Source organism: Aotus nancymaae, unplaced genomic scaffold (genome assembly GCF_030222135.1).
Source record: "Aotus nancymaae isolate 86718 unplaced genomic scaffold, 86718_ANA_hifiasm-v0.15.2.pri h1tg000286l, whole genome shotgun sequence".
Classification (NCBI taxonomy): Eukaryota; Metazoa; Chordata; class Mammalia; order Primates; family Aotidae; genus Aotus; species Aotus nancymaae.
In genome coordinates, this window is record NW_026988701.1 from 532,794 (window position 1) to 554,035 (window position 21,242).

Here is a 21,242-nt window from a genome sequence, read left to right on the forward strand (position 1 = left end):
AGGTGTATCATGAATGTGTGTGTATGTGGATGCTAGTTTATTTTCTCACTATGATAAAATTACAAAATAAAAAAGAAAAGCTTAGCACAAACCATTCATTGATCAGAGCTGTTTTTGTTTTTTGAGACAGTCTTGCCCCAGGCTGGAGCGCAGTGGCGCGATCTCGGCTCACTGCAACCTCCACCTCCAGGACTCAAGCGATTCTCCCGCCTCAGCCTTCTGAGTAGCTGGGACTACAGGCACGAACCACCACAGGTGGCTAATTTTTTGTATTTTAGTAAAGAGGTTTCACGATATTGCCCAGGCTGGTCTCAAACTCTTGAGCTCAATCGATCCACCTGCCTCAGCCTCTCAAAATGTTGGGATTATATGTGTGAGCCACTGTGCCCGTGAGCCACAGCCCCTGGCCAGCTTTCTATCTTTCCTCCTGGTTTTTTTTTTTTTTTTTTTTTTTTTTTTTTTTTGTACATAGGGTCTTGCTCTGTTGCCCAGGCTGGAATGCAATGACTCAATCTCAGCTCACTGTTACCTCCACCTCCCAGGTTCCAGCCATTCTCCTGGGTCAGCCTCCTGAGTAGCTGGGATTAAAGACGCCCACCACCAGGCCTGGCTGATTTTTGTATTTGTCATGGAGATGGAGTTTCACCATGTTGGCCGGGCTGGTCTCGAACACCTGACCTCAAGCGATCCACCTGCCTCGGCCTCTCAAAATGTTGGATTACAGGCGTCAGCCATTGCGTGTGATGTAATTTTTTATTTTTTGTAGAGATGAGGATCCCACTCTATTGCCCAGGCTGGCTTCAAAGTCCTGAGCTCAGGTGATCCCTCTGCCTCGGCCTCCCTAATTCTCGGGGTTACAGGTGTCAGCTTCTGTGTCCAGCTGGAGAATCACTTGAACCCCGGAGGTGGAGGTTGCAGTGAGCTGAGATTGGTCACTGCACTCCAGCCTGGACAACAAAGTGAGACTCCACCTCAAAAAAAAAAAAAAAAAAAAAAAGCTTACCCCAAAGCATTCATTGATCAGAGCTTTCTGTCGTTCAGGCTGGAGTGCAGTTCTGTGACCTCAGCTCATTACAACCTCTGCCTCCCAGGTTCAAGTGACTCTCGTGCCTCAGCCTCCAGAGTAGCTGGGATTACAGGCATGCACCACCACGCCTGGCAAATTTTTATATTGTTAGTAGAGATGGGGTTTCACTGTGTTGGCCAGGCTGGTCTCGAACTCCTAACCTCAGGTTTTCTGCCCACGTCGGGGTTCCAAAGTCTTGGGATGACAGGCGTAAGCCACCGTATCCAGCTGGAGCCTGCTTTCTTATTGGTAGGGAGTCCTATAGCGTTTGAGCGTCGGTGAGTACAGATTAGGCGCCTGTTGTATGCACACTGACTCCACAGTACACATTTGCTGCGAACTCATTCAGAAATTTCTCACCTTGTCTCTGCATCGTAAAGCTTTTGGGGACTCCACAGGTCCTTCTGCACCCTAAAGGAGCCCTTTCTGAGCCAGAGACAGGCCACCAGAACACCATCCCCTCTCCCACGCCAGGAGGCTGCCGCTCACCTGAGCTGGGCCCCCGGCCAGCCGGACACGGAGGGGGAGGACCTGTCTCCCCGTGGCCTTCAACACCGCTGCATCGAGCTCAGCCTTCAGCTCCTGGAGTCCGTGCCCCAGCAGGGCAGACATGGGCACGACGTTCGGTTCCGTGGGGTGGTAGCTGCAAGGGTGGGGAGGCCACAGAGTCCGCTCAGCCTCAGGGCCACAGGCCGGCAGAAAGCAGGGGTCCCAGAGTCAGCCACCCGTGGGGCACAGCCTGGGGAAGCTCCTGGTGTCCTGAGTGTCACTGCTGAGGTTCAGATGAGGAGAGGGGGCATCTCCCCATGTGGCTTGAGCACATGCAGGGAAAGGAGATGTTTGTGAAAAGCAGGGTCACCAGGAGTGAGCTGCCCACGAGACACGGGCTCGGGCAGCAACCTCTGCCTCCTGGGTTCAACCATTCTCCCTGCGTCAGCCTGTGTGCCAGCGGTCAGCAGTTCACACGAGGGCAGGGTCTCCAGCGCCTGCAGGGGAAGGCGTGAGACGAGTGTGGGTGCCAGGGCCGGACTCACCCGGGCACCGGGTCCACCTTGTTGTGAACCTGCAGCATGGAGTCCAGGAGCGGGGTGGGCAGCCGCAGCCTGTGCAGCATGGACACGACGCTGGCTTTCTGGAGCTCCGCCTTGGGGTGGCTGACGTCCCTCATGTGCAGGATCAGATCCTACAAGTGCCGGGCATGCAGTCAGAGCCCTAACCCCACCAAGCTTGCAGGCAGGCCCGGGAGAGGGGTTCCCACGAGTTCCCAAGGCCAGCGTGGGGGTGGGAGCTACCCCCATGTACAGGCCCTCGGACACCCCAGGATGGGGGTGCTGGGTTTACACTGGACGGAGCCCCACCCAACTCCACATACCTCACCTCCCGCAGCACAGGTGACAAGTCTGCACCCCCAGACCCACAAACAAGGTGGTGTCACAAATGACCACTCAGCCGCCACATGCCAGCCACTGCTTCCTCATTCAGTGCTTTGGGTGGCTTCATCCCACTGTGAAATCGTTTTACTTTTTTCTTGAGACAGAGTTTCGCTCTTGTCCCCCAGGCTGGAGTGTGACGGCACGATCTCAGCTCACTGCAACCTCCGCTTCCTGGGTTCAAGTGATTCTCCTGCCTCAGCCTCCCCAGTAGGTGGTATTACAGGCGCCTGCCACCATGCCCGGCCAATTTTTGTATTTTTAGCAGAGACAAGGTTTCACCATGTTGGCCAGGCTGGTCTCGAACCCCTGACCTCAAATGATCCACCCGCCTCGGCCTCCCAAAGTGCTGGGATGACAGGCGTGAGCTGCTGCTCCCGGCCCTGTGTATATGGGCTCATCACGGTGGCTGAGTGTGGGTGACACTGGGGCCACTGCTCAGCCTCGGCCCCAGGGTCAAGGGATGCTTGTGGGACACTAAGTCTGAGGCCGAGGAGACAGTTGTTATTCTGCCCCGAGTGGTGCGGGTGTCCCAGAGCCTGGCCCCTGGTCTGAGTGGGCGTCCGAGGGCTTGGCCCCTTGGCTGATGGGGTGTCTCAGAGATGGTCCCTGGTCTCAGTGGGTGTCTGAGAACCTGGCCAGTGGGCTGAGTGGGCGTCCGAGGGCTGGTCCTTGGTCCAAGTGGGGTCTGAGACCCCGGCCTCTCTCATTGGCTGTCTGAGACCCCGGCCCCTGGTCTGAGTGGGTGTCTGAGACCCCAGCCCGTCTCAATGGGTGTCCAAGACCCCGGCCCGTGGTCCGAGTGGGTGTCTGAGACCTCAGCCTCTGTCTCAGTGGGTGTCCACAGCCACCCGCAGCCCTGACTCACCGAGTGGGCCACATCTTCCAGGGTGGCAGAGAAGGACTCGATGAGGCCATGTGGCAGCTGGGACAAGAACCCGACGGCATCCATGTATAGGACGGTCAGGCGTGAGGGCAGCGCCCCCACGTGGGCTGTAACGTCTAGCGTGGCAAACAGCTGGTCCCGCGGCTGCAAGTCAGTGTCTCCCGTCAGTGCCTTCATCAGCATGGTCTTCCTTCGGAGGGCATGGAGATCAGGGGCTCAGGCGGAGCCACACCTGGGTCCTCAGAGTGGAGACCACAGCACCCTCTTGGGCAGCGGCACCCCGGGTGCCAGGTCCCTGAGCTCCCCAGGCACCCCTGGGCCACACACGACATGCAGGACTAAGCCACTGTGGCTGCTCTCAGGCCGGATGCAGCAGGGCCACTGTGTAGACACAGGGGAGCTGGTGGTGTAGACAGGTGAACATGAGATGGTGTGGATGGGAAGATGGTGTAGATGGAGGGAGGTGGTGGTGTAGAAGCGTGGGTGTGTGGATGGGGTGGTGGTGCTGTGGATGGGAGGATGGGGTACATGGCATTGTCACCACAGCTGCTGTACCCACCATGCAGACCACGGGATCCCCTTTCCCTGGGTGAGTCCTCACCACAGCTGGTGTATGCACCACGGGGAGCCCCCTCCCCGTGCAAGTCCTCACCACAGCTGGTGTACCACACACAGAGACCATGGAACCCCTTCCCTGGGCACATGGTCACTTCAGCTGGTGTACCCCACCAAGAGACCATGGGACCCCCTCCCCTGGGTGCATGCTCACTGCAGTTGGTGTACCCCACCTTGGAGACCATGGGGAACTCACGTCTTGCACGCTGCCGCCACAGCAGGTGCCTCTTCTTCTGAAGCCCGTCCAGGGCCTTCCTCATCTTGGCCTCCTTGTCTTTGAGGAGACGCTGCTGCACCTGCATGAACGATTCTCCTAAAAACACACAAGACAGGGCGGTGAGCCAGGCCGGGAAAGGCGTGGGAGCGGGAGGTGCCACTGAGGGTCTACAGGGGCTGCTCCTCCTGCTGCAGCATTTAGGGGCCCTGCCGCGTTCCCGGCAGTGGCCCCAACACTCCCTTTCCCTGAGAAAGGGCTGCGCTCAGCCGGGCGCGGTGGCTCACACCTGTCATCTGGCACTTTGGGAGGCCGAGGTGGGCGGATCATGAGGACAGGAGTTCGAGAGCAGCCTGGCCAATATGGTGAAACCCCATCTTTACTAAAAATACAAAAATTAGCCAGGTGTGGTGGTGGGCGCCTGTAATCCCCGCTACGCGGGAGGCTGAGGCGGGAGAATCGCTTGAACCCGAGAGGTGGAGCTTTCAGTGAGCTGAGATCATGCCACTGCACTCCAGCCTGGGCCAGAGCCAGACTGCATCTCAAAAAGAAAAAGTCTTGAGCACTACGGAGGCTTCTAAGTGGGGCACAGCCGGGATGTCATCGTGAGGGGCTCAATGGGGCTCCTTTGGCATCCTAAGTCCCAGAACCTGGGAATGGGACCTGATTTGTAAATACCCTCTTTGTACGAAATCAAGACATCATCCTAGGTTAGGGTTGGGCCTGAATGCAAAGATCCATGTCCTTCTTAAAAGGTAGAGGCTGGAGTGATGTGGCCACAAGCCAGGGATACCTGGCGCCCCCAGGAGCTGGGAGAGGCAGAAGGAGCCTCTGGAGGCTTTTGGTCTCCAGGATGGGTGTGCACAGATTCCTGCTGTTTCAATCCACACTTTGTGGCTACTTATGTCAGCAATACCTCACAGAACCACCACCATCTCCTGTCTCCACAGACGTAACAAGGAGACGGAGCCCCCAGCCGGCCCCCACCCTGTCGGAATCCTTCAGGGCAGCTGCTGACAACCACGTTCTCAGGATGTCCTGGGGTGCTGCACCCAGCCAGAGTGACCTGACCCCATGATGTAGCGGGAGCTGGATCCTCCTCAGTGAAGGGGGTCAATGTTCCTTTTCAGGTTCGACCTGGCATGGGAACAGGAGGGGTTCACTCTGCAGGGAAGCTCTCTCCCTCCCAGCAGAGGTCGAGGTGAAGGTGAAGGAGGCCGCAAGCCCAGGACACCTGGAGACCCCAGAAGCTGGGAGAAGCAGGAAGGGTCCTCCCCGAGAGCTTCTGGAGGGAACTGGATGATTCCATTTTAATGGGTTAAATAGTGATGCCCAAAATAGAGGTTTATGTCTTGTTTCGCACGACCTGTGAATGGGACGTTATTTAGAAATAAGGTGTCTGCAAATGTAATTAGTTAAGGATCTTGAGATGAGGTCACCCTGGATTAGGATAAGTCTTAAATCCAATGACAGGTGTCCTTCTAGGAGACAGAAGGGGAGGGCCGGGCGCAGTGGCACGCACCTGTAATCCCAGCACCTTGGGAGGCCAAGGCAGGTGGATCATGAGGTCAGGAGATCAAACCATCCTGGCCAAGGAGATCAAAATATCCTGGCCAACATGGTGAAACCTCGTCTCTACTAAAATATAAAAAAACTAGCTGGGCTTGGTTGTGGGCACCTGTAGTTCCAGCTACCTGGGAGACTGAGGCAGGAGAATCGCTTGAATCTGGGAGGTGGAGGTTGTGCTGAGCTGAGATCCAGCCACTGCACTGCAGCCTGGGTGACTGGGCAAGACTCTGTCTCAAAAAAAAAAAAAAAAATTGTAGACACACACAGAGGAGAAGTCCACGTGGAGACGGAGGCAGAGACTGGCGTGATGTGGCCACAAGCCAGGGACACCTGGCACCCCCAGGAGCTGGGAGAGGCAGGAAGGATCCTCCCCGAGAGCTTCTGGAGGTAACTGGATGATTCCATTTTACTGGGTTAAATAGTGACGCCCCAAATAGATGTTTATGTCTTGTTCCCCAGGACCTGTGAATGGGACGTTATTTAGAAATAAGGTCTCTGCAAATGAAATTAGTTAAGGATCTTGAGATGAGGTCACGCTGGATTAGGGACAGTCTTAAATCCAATGACAAATGTCCTTCTAGGAGACAGAAGGGGAGACTCAGACAAAGAGGAGGAGCCTACGTGGATTTGGAGGCGGACACTGGAGTGATGCGGCCGCAAGCCAGGGACACCTGGCGCCCCCAGGAGCTGGGAGAGGCAGGAAGGAGCCTCCAGAGAGAAGTGGATACAACTGTAGTGGATTGTCAACAGTAGCCCCCAGAAAGATCGGTCCACATCCTAAAGCCCAGAACCTGTGAATTAGTGGGGCCTCTGGGCAGAAGGGAGGAGCTGGTGTTGGGGTCCCACTGGGTGTGTAGCTCATGCATTGTGAGTGAGGAGTGTCCCAGGCCGAGGGGACCTACCTAGTGGGGAGTGGGGTGGGGTGGGGAGAGAGTGCTCCCACAGTGCTTTTCTTACTCTCATATACCCCCAGAACCACCAAACACGTGAGTACAGAATGGAGGGGCTGCGGGGTGGGCGTGATGGTTGGCCTGGGCGTCCCGAGGTACCTGAGGAGCGGGATCTCTGCCAGGGCCATCTGCAGCCAGGCCTCCTCCATGCAGGCGTTGCAGCGGAAAATGTGCAGGATGATGGTAAAGCAGTCAAACACCTCCACGCCCGAGGCGGCTTCCAGTTCTTTCTAGAGAAGGAGAGAGTGAGCTGGGCCTGGCGACTCACACCTGCAACCCCAGCACTTTGGGAGGCCAAGGCAGGTGGATCACCTGAGGTCAGGACTTCGAGACCAGCCTGGCCAAAATACTGAAAACCTGTCTCTACTAAAAATACAAAAATTAGCTGGGTGTGTTGGTGGGCACCTGTCATCCCAACTACTCAGGAGGCTGAGGCAGCTGAATTGCTTGAACCTGGGAGGTAGAGGTTGCAGTGGGCCGAGATCATGGTGACACTGCCCTCCAGCTTGAGTGACAGAGTCAGATTCTGTCAAAAAAAAAGAAAAGGAGAGAGCAAATGAGAAGCCAGAGGGGAAGGCCAGGCCCTAGTGGCCAGCCTCACAGGGAGGAGGACATTCCATCACGCCTTAAAGCCACTATCACCCCATCTGGCCCCTGCCTGGCGGGACGCTCTAGCATCCACTCGTTCACCGCGTGGAGCGTGGGAGGAAACAAAGCAAAGCCACATTCTGGAATACCTTGGTTGGGGCAGCCATCCTCTCCACATTCAGGAAGACGCATGTGATGTCCGGAGATTGTCAGATCCTCTCTAAAGGAAAGGGAGTCTCGTCAGTGGCCATCCGTCCAGACCTGTGGACTGCGGGATGAGCCATGAGGCCCTTTGTGGGGTGCGCCGTGGAGGGCACGGTTCACAGACATCCCTGACCTGAGCACCAGACCCAGGATCCAGGAAATCAGCATTGGAGCGATGTCTCTAGGGGTGTGTGTTTCATGTACACAGACGTGTACACGGTGAACACATCCTGGCGGAGACACACACACAAGGTAAACACATCCCAACAGGGACACACACATCTCACACACACGCACGCATGGTAAATGCATCCCAGTGGAGACACACACATACACACACACGGGGAACACATCGCAGTTGGGACACACACACACAGTGAACACATCGTGACATGGACAGACACAAACACATGGTGAACACATCCCAGTGTGGAGACACACACACACACGGAGAACACATTCCAGTTGGGACACGCACACATACATGGGGAACATATCCCAGTGGGGACACCCACACACCCCTCACACAGTGAACACATTGTGACATGAACAGAGACACATGGTGAACACATCCCAGTGGGGACACACACACAAGGTGAACACATCCCAGTTGGGACACACACACTCACACAGTGAACACATCCCCGTGGGGGAGACAACCCCCACACACACACTGTGGACACATTGCAGTGGGGATGCCCACACACACACAGGGTGAACACATCCCTGTGGGGAGACACACACACACACACGGTGAACACATCCCTGTGGGGAGACACACACACGGAGGACACATTGCAGTGGGGGCACACACACATGGTGAACACCTCCCTGTGGGGAGACAGACACACACACACGGTGAACACATCCCTGTGGGGAGACACACACACACGGAGGACACATTGCAGTGAGGACACACACACATGGTGAACACCTCCCTGTGGGGACACACACACACACACGGTGAACACATCCCGACAGGGACAGACACATGTATACACACGCACGCACACACACACACACACAGAGTGAAAACATCGTGACAGGGACAGACACAGAGTCCCGGTGGACACATCCCAGTGGGGACACACATACACGGTGAACACATGGTGGGCCAGACACACACAGAAACATGGTGAACACATCCCAGCCCCGATGAGATGCCGAGATGCCTCTGAATCAGGCACAGAAGCAGACTCCCACCTCGGCTAGTTAGTAAGTTAGTTAGCAGTAGTAGTAGCAGTTAGTAGGGTCTTACCCACTCTGCACTGTCAGCCGGATGGTCAAAAACTTGGAAGCACAAGGGCCCCCACACAGGACCCCACGCTAAGAGAGTGCATGGAGGAGGGACACAGGTCTAGCCTCCCACCCCTCCAGCTCCTATTTATGTGGGCTCCCAGCTCACCTGGACCACCCACTCATGGGCCCACTTCCCCTCTGTCCCAGCGAGACCCCTTTCCTTCCACACGTCTGAGTTGAATGTTCTCGGGAGCAACAGATGGGAAAGGAGGTTTGGGGAGGGAGCAGGTGTGGACGGACTCACCTGTCAGGTGCTCAAAGTTCCCTCTGCCAAAGACAAGCTTCTTCTCTGGCGTTCTGGTGGACACGACCATCGTCTGCACCATGGACCAGCCGTCCAGAATGTGCACCAGTACTGTGGCCTTTGCTACCTGTCACTCAGCTCTGGGGACACAAGGGCCACCTTGAGGGACGCTTCCTTTTGGGGTAGATCCAGGGCCCCAACCACACCTGCCCGGCGTGTCCTTCTCCTGGCCTTGACCGTAGGGCCTCTAAGTAGGAATCTGGCCAGGGAAGGATGCTGGAGCCACCATGGGACATGAGGACTCCCCAACCTGCCTTATATAGGATTTGGGGTCCAGGTGGACACAGCAGGGAACTAGGGAGCTAGGGGTGCTCAGGGATAACTCAGGAACCACAGGCAGGGTTAGGGGGAGGAAATGCAGGAGGTCTGGGTGCCGTTCTGAGCAGTTTGGGGCTTCCACTGTCCCAAGAGTTGCCCATTTTGGAAAACACCCTTGAAGGAGAACCGCTCTTCGGCTACAGGGGCTTCCAAGGGAGATGTCAACAGTCTTGAGACTCTGGCACCTGCAGTGACTTAGGGATTTGGATTTCCTCCTGGAGAGTGGGGCAGGGGACTGGACACAGATGGTCTGCTAGACACCCTCCCTTCCCTGACCCCAAAAACACTGTGCCTACCTTGAACCCAGGGCAAGAATAACGGGTTCTCATCGCCAAGACACGGCCCGGCCTGGCCTGGCCCACCCCACCCCACCCCACCTAACCCCAGGGGCTTCTCCCCATAAGCTCCGCCCCAGCCCTTTTCACCCCATAGGCTCCTCTCCCCAAAGCCCTGCCCATGCACCTCCACCTACGAAATCCTCCCCTCAGAGCCCCGCCCCTTCAGAGCCATGCTCTTGCATCTCCACCCATCAGATCCTCTCCTCAGAGCATCGCCCCTTGAAGCCTCGCCCACTACACCACTTGTGATCTTCCCCTCAGAGCCCCCGCCCCTGCGTCTCCACCTGAGTGTCTTCCATCAGAGCCCCGTCCCTGAATCTCCACCTATGAGATTGTCCCCTCAGCGCCCAGCCCCTGAGTCTCCACCAATGAGACCCTCCCTGCAGGGGCCCTCCCGCAGAGTGCCAGCTCCTGTTTCTCCCCTGCAACCCCCCGCTGTGTACACCTCACTTCATGTGCAGCTTCCCAGGGCCCCACTTGACATCGGGGTGGACCAGACACACGCGCTGGGTCCCCGCCGGCAGCAGAGGCTCCCTCTGCAGCAGATCCTCCTCTGCGTCCTCATCCGCTTCTTCCGGCTCCTCCTCGTCCTCTCCCGGGCAGCTTCGGCCTCCGTCCGCCCACAGGCCGCACCCTCGGCCCCATGGCCCCTCCAGATTCCCGGGGACCCCACGGCCGAAAGCAGCGAGACCATGGATCAGAGCTCTATGCAGAGGGGAGGTGGGTGCCCTGCCCGGGTCTCACAGGCTGCATCCTGCTGTCAGGCTGTCCTCTCATCTGTACTCCAGGTCTGCTTTCAGGCTCACTCGAGAGTGTTTGTGGAAGTCAGTTACTGAGTTTGTAGGACTGAGGTCCCCCAGGACACCTCCAAAGACAATTAGCAACCAGGGTCCCTCCTTCCCTCCATGCCGGCTGGGAAGGCTCCCTCTTTGCACCACGGAGGAATCTTAAGTAACATTTTATAGTCATGGGAGTGACTCCCACACCATTTGCCACAGAACAGAACCTATCCCTCATCCACACTCGAGGGAAAGGATTATACCGCAGAGTTAGGAGGGGAACTTGGAGGCCACCCTGAAACTCTGCCAAACACACTTCTCTTCTGCACTACCAGGACCTCCAGAGTGACCTGGCTTGGAGGCTGGTCTTGCACTGTTTGCTCTGCTGTTTGCACCCTGAGAATCCTCACCATGGAGGGCCAGGTACAGCTGACCTACAGAGGGTAGACCCAGGCCGCACTCCTTCCCACAGAGTGTGAGGGACCCAGGCCACCCTCCTTCCCACAGAGGGTGAGGGACCCAGGCTGCCCTCCTTCCCACAGAGGGTAAGGAACCAGGCTGCCCTCCTTCCCGCAGAAGGTAAAGGACCCAGGCCACCCTCCTTCCTGCAGAGGGTGAGGGACCCAAGTCGCCCTCCTTCCCCTAGGACACACGCTACACATGGCCAGCCCTGGATCATGTGACAGCCATTGGCTAGCATCCTTTAAACGCGGGAGGTAGGGGTGGTTTCCGTAATTGTAAATGAAGATCTCAACCAAAGGTCATGCAATCGCTCCAACCATCTTCTACAACCAAATCCCCACCAGCAGCATTAGTGCTGTGGCCATAAACTTCTCTGACAAGGGCCTGAGACCTGATTCCCTCCCCTTCAGAGACACAATTTGTCGTGACTGCACAGAACAACCCTTTCTCCTGTTCGTGCATGTGACCAAGTGAGGGAAGAGGAGGTTGTTCCTGCAGCCACAGTGAACAGTGTAGAGACTTCTTACAAAGCTAGGCACGGTCTCACCTAGTATCCAGCAATCATGCCATGGCTATTTACCCAACTGATGTGAAAATGTATGTCCATACAAAAAAACTGCATCCAGATGTTGTGAGCAGCTTTATTTACACTCACCCAAAACTGGAAGCGACGAAGATGCCCTTTAGTAGGTGAGTGGCTAAAGAAACGAACACTTCATGTGATGGAATATGATTCAGCAATAAACAGAATAGTTATCAAGCTGCACAAAGACATGGATACATCCTACATGCATAGCACTAAGTGAAAGAAGTCCCTCAAAAGAAACTGGAGAAGAGTTGCTTCCGGCAGGAGTGTGGCTTAACAAATAGGAAGCCCCTATTTGTGTATTCTGGAATCGCACAGTTAAGTGAGTGGACGCTGATGGTGGGAGCCTTTTTCTCAGTGCTAGAGAGGAAGTTCACAGATAAGCAAGAGGAGGAGGCTGGAAGGATCCATGTGGGCATGGGTTAGTGGAGGAGACGTTGGTAGGAACTCAGGTCTAGTTTAATGCAAACGTAGATGGATACACATAGAGATGTTTACATGTATCCATACGCGACTTCTTTGATGCACAGCCATTTCCTTGCTCTGTCAGCTGAGAGGGCCTAGAAGCAATGACACCCCAGTAGCCGTGAGCACACCTAGCACCCTGATCTTGGTTTCTGCCATTCTTCAACTCTAAAGGAGCCAGAGCTCCTGGGAGAAATGGCTGCGTCTTGGGCTGGGTCAGGAAATAGGCTAGATGAGGCTGGAGCATATCCTTGTGCTGGAAAGTAAGGACGTGCCCCACAAATCCCGATGACAGGCTGTGTCCCAGGGGCACAGAAGCCAACTGAAAGCTCCCTGTGGCCAGAGTGGAACCATTTCAGCAAACTGTAATAAATAATGTAGTAGTGGATTATAACCCAAAGTACAAAATAAATATGCATGAGTCCACACCAATGTAAATAAACTGTTGAATAAATGAAGAACAATAGGCAAGGCTCCCATGTCCCTAAATTCTAAATAATTTCCATAGATATGCTACCTCAAGGAAATGGAGCATAACCCCCCACTCCTCAAGTGCTGGCTGCACATGCTGATTTCCTTCCAAGGAATATAAAAAGGGAATGGGGTGGGGCAGCTTATAAGCAGAAACAACACGCAGACGCAACCTCATCCTGAGGACCAAATCCAACATCAGTCAGCCATCCATCATGTGGATAGCTCGCCGCTGCCACTGTCCCAGTGTTTATGGCCCCCACAATTCACATATGCAGCCTAACCCCCATGGTGCTGATTTAGGAGGTGGGGACTTTGGAAGGCTGGAAGGTGATTCAGTCATGAGGGTGGAGCTCTTCTTAGTGGGATGAGGATGAGTGGCCTTGTAAAGGAGACCCCAGCAGGCCCCTCACCCCTCCACCCTGTGAGGACACAGCTGGACGGCACCAGCTGAGACAGCGTGTCCTCGGTCTTAACCTTCCAGCCTCCAAAACTCTGAGGAATAACTGGTTTATGAGCCTCCCAGCCTGTGGTATTTTGTCCCAGCAGCCCGAGGTAAGACTTGCTTGCCCGTGGTATGATGTGAGCGGAGGGCATTTGCCTCTGTGATCTCCTCCCCAAACCCACAACCCCAAACACGTTCCAATCCAGGGAGACTCTACAAAATACCCGATCATTACCCCTCAAACTGTCAAGGTTCTCAAAACCGAGGAAAGTCTGAGAAACTGCCAGAGCTATGGAGGCCTGGAAACACATGGCAGCTGAATGTGATGTGGTGTCCGGGTGGGATTCTGGAACACAAAAGGACATTAGGGCAAAAACAGGGGAAATGTTAATAAAGCAGAGACTTCAGTTCATACGAGGGTATCCATATCAGTCCACTAACTGCGACAGATACTCAATGCTAATGGCAGATGTAGGTAATAGGATAGCCTAGCGTAGGGTGTGTGGGAACTCAGCAACCTTCTCCCAGCTTCTCTGCGTGTCTGATGGTATTCTAAGCATGAAGGTTTAGTGCGTGTGTGCGCACACACATACACGTGTATACATACCACCCCAAGTCACAGAGTTGTGCTCTGTACCAGGCTGGCGTTTCCCTCAGTTGGTAATGACCCAGCTTTCCCCCACCCCCGGGGAAATTCCAGGAGCAGCAAGCAGGTAGGACTAAGGTGACTCACACACCTTCCCATGGCCCAGCAATCTCACCCACAGGTCACACCTGAGAGAAGAGAGGCCTGGAGGAGACCGCAGTATGAACTCATGTCCAGTTTAATGCAGTTTAATGCAGGTCCACAAAAAACACACAGGCAGGGACGATCCGAGGAGCTTTATTCTGCCTCCCTCCCTCACTCCCCGCCAGCACCCTTGGGCCCAGGAGTATTGCACCACAAGATGTCTACTTGCTCGTGTAAGGCAGGCCCAGAGATGAGCTCACCCCCTAAAGAGCAGGCCCTGCTTGTGCCAGCCATGGTCTGCCAGGCAGCTCGGTGTTAGCTGTATGAGAGGTGCAGTGCAAAGGAACCTTTGGCCTGCCCCTGCTTGGCCTAGCTCCCCAGGGAAGCAGGCACAGAGCATCTGGCCACAGCACCTCACTGGCCAGGGCACTGCCACCAATCCCTGCATGTCCCTTTCTCATGAGCAACGCTGACTCCAAGGAAGCCTTGGCCTGTGAGGACAGATGGGGGCAGAGGTAGGAAGGAGGCCCCACCTGTATCAGTAAGGCAGTCTTTCGTCATTTTAAGAAAAATTCAAAGGAATATGGCTAACTGCTAACACCTGTGTGTTGGGATAGTGTTTTTGTATGTGCCCATTTATATTTTGTACTTTCTGCATGTTGAAAATGTTTCACTTTAAAAAAGATTTTAAAACAATGGCGATTGCTAAAGTAAAAAAGGAAAAATAATTATTTTGTTACCTCACCTATTCTCCAGAAAACGTAACCTGTTCATACTCAATACTTATTTCTAAGCATTCATTTGCAATTTAATTACTGAATTTTGCATTCAACTTGCATTTATTTTTTTAAAGATGGGGTTTCACCATGATGGCCAGGCTGGTCTTGAACTCCTGACCTCAGGTGATCCACCCACCTCAACCTCTCAAAGTGCTGGGATTACAGGCGTGAGCCACCGCGCCCAGCAGCGTTTTTGTATTTAATCATTAAACGTGAAATTATATAATGTCAGCTTGCCTTTTCAAAGTGTGCACTGCAGTGGTATTTGCGGCAGTCACAGGTTGGGAAGATAGTTTTTTTTTTTTTGAGACCAATTCTGGCTCTGTAGTTTTGGAAGCAGGAAAGAAAAAGAAGTTTCCAAACCCCCAAATCATGAAGCTAAAAATAAAATTCAAGCTGGCAATTGATTAGGGCCAACCTGCCTCTTGTTCTGTTCAGTCACCCTCTGCTCACTGAGATAGATGCATATTTGATTGCCTCCTTTGGAAAGGCTCATCAGAAACTCAAAAGAGTTTCTCCCTCCGGCTTCCAGTCTTCCTTCTGTTGTTCCAGCTGTCCCGCTTTTCCTGACCGAATCATGTTCACCTTGCATATTCATGTCTCTTGTCTCCCTAGAACATATAAAACTGAGATGGGCCCCGACCACCCTGGGCACCTGTGGTCAGGACCTTCTGAGGCTGGGTCACGGGTGTGTGTCATGACTCGGTGAAATAAAACTTTCTAGATTAACTGAGACCTGTCTCATATTCTCGGGGCTCACAGGGGTCACGGCGGGGGTTGCTGGGTCCGAGGACGATGTCCATAGGGTGAATTCTTAATTTTTCTTTTTTTCAGACAGAGTCTTGTGCTGTTGACCAGGCTGGAGTGCAGTGACAAGATCTCGGCTCACTGCAACCTCTTGGCTAATTTTGGTATTTTTAGTAGAGATGGGGTTTCACTATGTTGGCCAGGCTGGTCTCGAACTCCTGACCTCAGGTGATCCGGCCTCCTCGGCCTCCCAAGGTGCTGGGATTACAGGTGCGAGCCACCGTGCCCGGCTGGGTGGATTCTTTCAAACACACCCAGAAGCCACTGCATGCATTCCTGGTCTCAGCAGACTTGAATTCATGGAATCCGTGGTGAGCCCTCTGCTGTCCCTGTGACACTCTGCCCTCCTCTAAATGTCCACCAGGTGTCCTCGAGGCCCTTTGCGAGCAGACCTCAGCCTCCACCAGCACAGAGCATTTCATCTCCACCTCCCTGCGCCCCAGTAAAAGACGTAAACCACCAGGTGCAGTGGCTCACACCTGTCATCCCAGCAGTTTGGGAGGCTGAAGCAGGCAGATCATGAGGTCAGGAGTTCCAGACCAGCCTGGCCAGCATGGTGAAACCCCGTCTCGAATAAAAATACAGACATTGCCCGTGCATGGTGTCAGGTGCCTGTCATCCCAGCTGAGGCAGGGGAATCGCTTGAACCTGGGAAGTGGAGGTGACAGTGAGCCGAGATCACATCACTGCACTCCCGCCTGGGCAACAAGAGTGAGACTCCATCTCAAAAACAAAAAAGGACGTGAAGCAACATCAACAGCTTCAGGTCAGGCCTTACTGCTGGGGTGGCCCCAGGCCCCGTGGAAGTTCTTGCCAGAGACTTTCCAAAATAATTTGCTGTTTGTTCCAGCCAAGGCCAAGACACCACCTACCCCACCACCCTCTCCCAGAGCGTTTACAGAAAGGTGCTAAAGTCGAGTCCTTCCTCCAACCCTTTGAGACGTTTTTCAGCTGAGGCATGTCTGAAAGCCTCTCCTCTGAGTTGGGCCTCCTGGGAGCACAGCATGCTTTGATGTCTTGGGCTCCCAGATGCCTGCCTCTGGAATTACACCAAGAAAACCTTTAACTCCTTCTTTGCCAACTGTGCCAAGCGTCCTTCTTTGAAATTCCCACTCAGCCATGCATGAATCCAGGGTGAGGTCAGGGCACACTAGATCCTCATCCTTCTTGCTGATTAAAATCTGTTCTTGGCCAGGCATGGTGGCCCACGCCTGTCATCCCAGTACTTTGGGAGGTCGAGGTAGGCAGATCACCTGAGGTCAGGACTGCGAGACCAGACTGAGCAATATCATGAAACCCTGTCTCTACTAAAAATACAAAAATTAGCTGGGTGCGGTGGCACGTGCCTGTGATTCCAGCTACTCGGGAGGCTGAGGCAGGAGAATTCCTTGAAACTGGGAGGTGGAGGCTGCCATGAGCTGGCATTGTACCACTGCACTCCAGCCTGGATGACAAGAGAGAATCTCCATCTCAGGAAAGCAAAGGAAGTTGAGGGGAGAAGGGAAGGGAAGGGGGGAGGGAAGGGGGGAAGGGAGGGGAAGAAGCGAAGGAAAGAAGCAAAGCAAAGAAGGGAACGGGGAAGTGAAGGGGGAAGGAAAGCGGAGCAGAGGGGAGGGGACGGGAGGGAAGGGGGACGGGAGGGGAGGGAAGCAGGGAAGGAAAAAAGAACAGGGAAGGAAGAGTGAGTAGAGGGGAGGGGAGGGGAGGGAGGGGAAGGGGGAAGGGGGAAAGGGAGGGGAGGTGAGGGAAGGGAACGAAAGAGGACAGGAGGGAACGGAGGAAGAGGAGGGAAGGGGAGAGGAGGGAAGGGGAGAAGAGGGAAGCGAAGGAGAAGGGGAGGGAAAGGGGAAGGGGAAGAAAGGGGAGGGGAGGGAAGGGGGAAGGGAAGGGGGAATGGGAGGGGATGGGAGGGAAGAGAAGCCGAGAAGGGAAGGAGGAGAAGAAAAGGGAGGGGATGGGAGGGGAGGGAAGGGAAGAAGGGAAGGGAAGTGAAAGGAAAAAAGAAGGAAGAAGGGAGAAAGGAAAAAAGGGAGGGAGGGAGGGGATGCAGAAGCCAGGCACAGAAACAGCCGCATTGTTGGCAGCTTGGCGTTTACCTTATTTGAACCCGGTTTCAACATTTGGCTGCCTTTGGCTGAAACTCAGCGGTAGGTAGAAGAGTAGGTTCTGGTCTATTTACACTTTGTTACCTCACAGTTCACTGTGTACAGAGAAATCTTTAGGGCGAACTGAAAATATGTCAGGAGGCAATTTCAGGAACCGTAAATGTTTCTTGTTTTTTTCTTTTTGAGATGTGATCTTGCTCCGTCGCCCAGGCTGGAGTGCAGTGGTGCGATCTCAACTCACTGCAGCGTCTGCCTCCCGGGTTCAAGCGACTCTCCTGCCTCAGCCTCCCGAGAAGCAGGGATTACAGGCGCCTGCCACCATACCCAGATAATTTTTGTGTTTTCAGTAGAGATGGGGTTTCACCATGTTGGTCAGGCTGGTTTCGAACTCCTGACCTCATGTGATCTCCCTACCTCGGCCTCCCAAAGTGCTGGAATTACAGGTGTGAGCCACCATGCCTGGCCTTTTTTCCTTTCCTTTTTTTTTAATTGCATTTTAGGTTTTGGGGTATATGTGAAAAACATGCAAAATTGTTGCATAGGTGCATACGTGGCAGTGTGATTTGCTGCCTTCCTCCCCTTCACCTATATGTGGCACTTCTCCCCATCCTCTCTCTCTCCAACTCCCCACCCCCCGCTGTCCCCCCAATCCCCTCCAACAGACCCCAGTGTATAGTGCTCCCCTCTCTGTGTCCACATGTTCCCTTTGTTCAACACCCGTCTATGAGTGAGAACATTTGATGTTTGATTTTGTGTTCTTGTGTCAGTTTGCTGAGAATGATGGTTTCCAGGTTCATCCATGTCCCTACAAAGGATGCGAACTCACCGATTTTGATGGCTGCATAATATTCCATGGTGTATATGTGCCACATTTTTCCTGTCCGGTCTATCATCGATGGGCATTTGGGTTGGTTCCAGGTCATTGCTATTGTAAACTGTGCTGCAATGAACATTCCTGTGCATATGTCCTTATAGTAGAACGATGTATAATCCTTTGGATATATACCCAGTAATGGGATTGCTGGGTCAAATGGAATTTCTATTTCTAGATCCTTGAGGAATCGCCACACTGTCTTCCACAATGGTTGAACTAATTTACACTCCCACCAACAGTGTAAAAGTGTTCCTATTTCTCCACATCCTCTCCAGCATCTGTTGTCTCCAGATTTTTTAATGATCACCATTCTAACTGGCGTGAGATGGTATCTCAATGCAGTTTTGATTTTCCTTTTTTCTTGTTTACAGACAAGATGTCACTGTGTCACCCAGGCTAGAGTGCAGTTGTATGATCATAACTCAATGTAGCCTTGACCTCCCAGGCTCAAGTGATCCTCCCCGCTCAGCCTCCCAAGTAGCTGGGAGTACAGGAGGAGGTGTGACATCGCTGTTGCTGGTACTACAAGTGCATGCCATTATGCCCAGCTAATTTCTATTTTTTCTGTAGAGACAGGGGCTGGGTACACTACCCAGGCTGGTCTGGAACTCCTGGGCTGAAGCGATCTGCCTAGCTAGGCCTCCCGTAGTCCTAGTATTTCAATCTCTGCTTACTTGATCGGTGGAAAATGGTCATCTATTTTAATGCTGAATAGTGGTGTCTCCTCACATGCGTTTTGAGAATGCCATACAAAGCCAAGTGAGTTTCCTGCCGTATGTCTGATCAGAGGTGATTTTGGTATTCGAAGGCCTGTGTTACGATTTTGAGCATGGGGATTTGGAGCATAAATGACTAGCAGGTGGACAAGTGCAGCTGGGACCTCGGTGAGGAGCCCTCATCCCTGACTCTGCCCTTCATCCCTGACTTCCTAACTCCAGCTCAGTGCTTTATTTTATTTTAGTTAGTTAGTTTTTGAGATGGAGTTTTCCTGTGTCTCCCAGGCTGGAGTGCAGTGGCACCATCTCGGCTCAGTGCAACCTCTGCCTCCTCGGTTCAAGTGATCGTCCTGCCTCAGCCTCCCCAGCAGCTGAGATTACAGGCGCCTGCCACCATGCCTGGCTAATTTTTTATGTATCTGGTACAGATGGAGTTTCACCCTGTTGGCTAGGCTGGTCTTGAACCCGTGATCTAAAGTGATTTGCCTACTTTGCCCTCCCAAAGTGCTGGGATTACAGGACTGAGCCACTGTGCCTGTCCTATTTAGTTATCTATTTGTTTTGAGACAGAGTCTCACTCTGTCACCCAGGCTGGAGTGCAGTGCCATCACCTCGGCTCACTGCAACCTCCGCCTCCTGGGCTCAAGCGATTCTCCTGCCACAGCCTCCCGAGTAGCTGGGATTACAGGCACCCGCCAACACACCCAGCTAATTTTTTATGTTTTAAGTAGGGACGTGGTTTCACCATGTTGGTCAGGCTGGTCTTGAACTCCTGACCTTGTGATCCCAAAGTGCTGGCATTACAGGCGTGAGGCACCATGCCCAGCTTCATTTATTTATTTTTGAGACGGAGTCTCTCTGTCACCCATGCTGGAGTGCAGTGGCACAATCTCACCTCACTGCAGCCTCTGCCTCCCGGGTTGAAGCAATTCTCCTGCCTCAGCCTCCTGAGTAGCTGGGATTACAGGCACCAGTCACCAACCCTGGCCTACATTTTGTACATTCTTAGTAGAGACAAGGTTTTACCTTGTTCGCCATACTGCTCTTGAACTCCTGATTTCAAGGAATCCGCCTGCCTCGGCCTCTCAAAGTTGTCTCTTTTCTCTAGTAAAGGGGTAAGACCCACCTTTGGAGACACCAGTCCGTAGCCTTTTTGCTTCTCAGGAAGGAGAGGGGGAATGGAATTGGTGATGGTTTAAAAGAAGCCAGCTCAGGCCGGGCACAGTGGCTGACACCTGTAATCCCAGCACTTTGGGAGGCTGAGGCGGGCAGATCACATGAGGTCAGGAGTTTGAGACCAGCCTTGCCAACATAGTGAAACCCCATCTCTACTGAAAATACAAAAACTTAGGAGTGGTGGCGGGTGTTGTGATCCCAGATACTTGGGAACCTGAGGCAGGAGAATCTCTTGAGCTTGGGAGGCAAAGTTTGCAGTGAGCCGAGATCACACCACTGCTCTCCAGCCTGGGCGACAGAGCAAGACTCCATATCAAAATAAATAAATAAATAAATAAATAAATAAATAAATAAATAAATAAATAAATATTTATCTCCACCTGGTGTCCCTCCTTGCCATTGGAGGGGGTGCTCCCCGTCCTCAGTATTTGAAACTCAATCACGGGGTGATGGAATGTTCCAGTGGAGAAGAGGTCTTTGCATCACAGGTAGCGCTCTGACCAAGAGCTTCCGTACCGGGCATCGCGAGGGGTTGGCAAACGCACCTTGCGGCACACAAGGGCACTGTCAACAGGGAAGTCCGAGCATTTCCAGGGCCCCACACCCAGCCCACTTAACTCAAGCACCTTTCAAAACCCTCGGCTCACACAAGAGAGGCAGCTCCAAGGCATGGACGAGACATCCCTCAGCCGGCTGGAGGTCCCCGCCCACTGTCCGGCCCACACGCGGCGGCACAGGACACAGAGGAGGAGGAGGGGCTGGGTGCCATGACCACAGGTTCACAGCACATGAGGACAAAGACGGAGGACAGGCCCTGTGTCCAGGGTTCCAAGTCACACCAGGACATAGAGGGAAGAAAGCTGGGCCCTGTGTCCGTATGTCCACATCACACCAGGACACAGAGGGAGGACAGGCCCCGTGTCCAACGGTCCACATCACAAGAGGACATAGAGCGACGAAGGCTGGGCATTGTGTCCACACGTCCACATCACACCAGGACACAGCGAGAAGACAGGCCCTGGTTCCAGGGGTCCATGTCACACGAAGACACAGAGGAAGGACAGGC

At 53.8% G+C, this 21,242-nt stretch overlaps 1 pseudogene; it reads right to left on the bottom strand.

Moving 5' to 3' along the window:
- Positions 1–1,191: 1,191 nt before the first annotated feature.
- Positions 1,192–21,023, bottom strand: LOC135273145 (putative GTP-binding protein 6; annotated as a pseudogene).
- Positions 21,024–21,242: the final 219 nt, after the last annotated feature.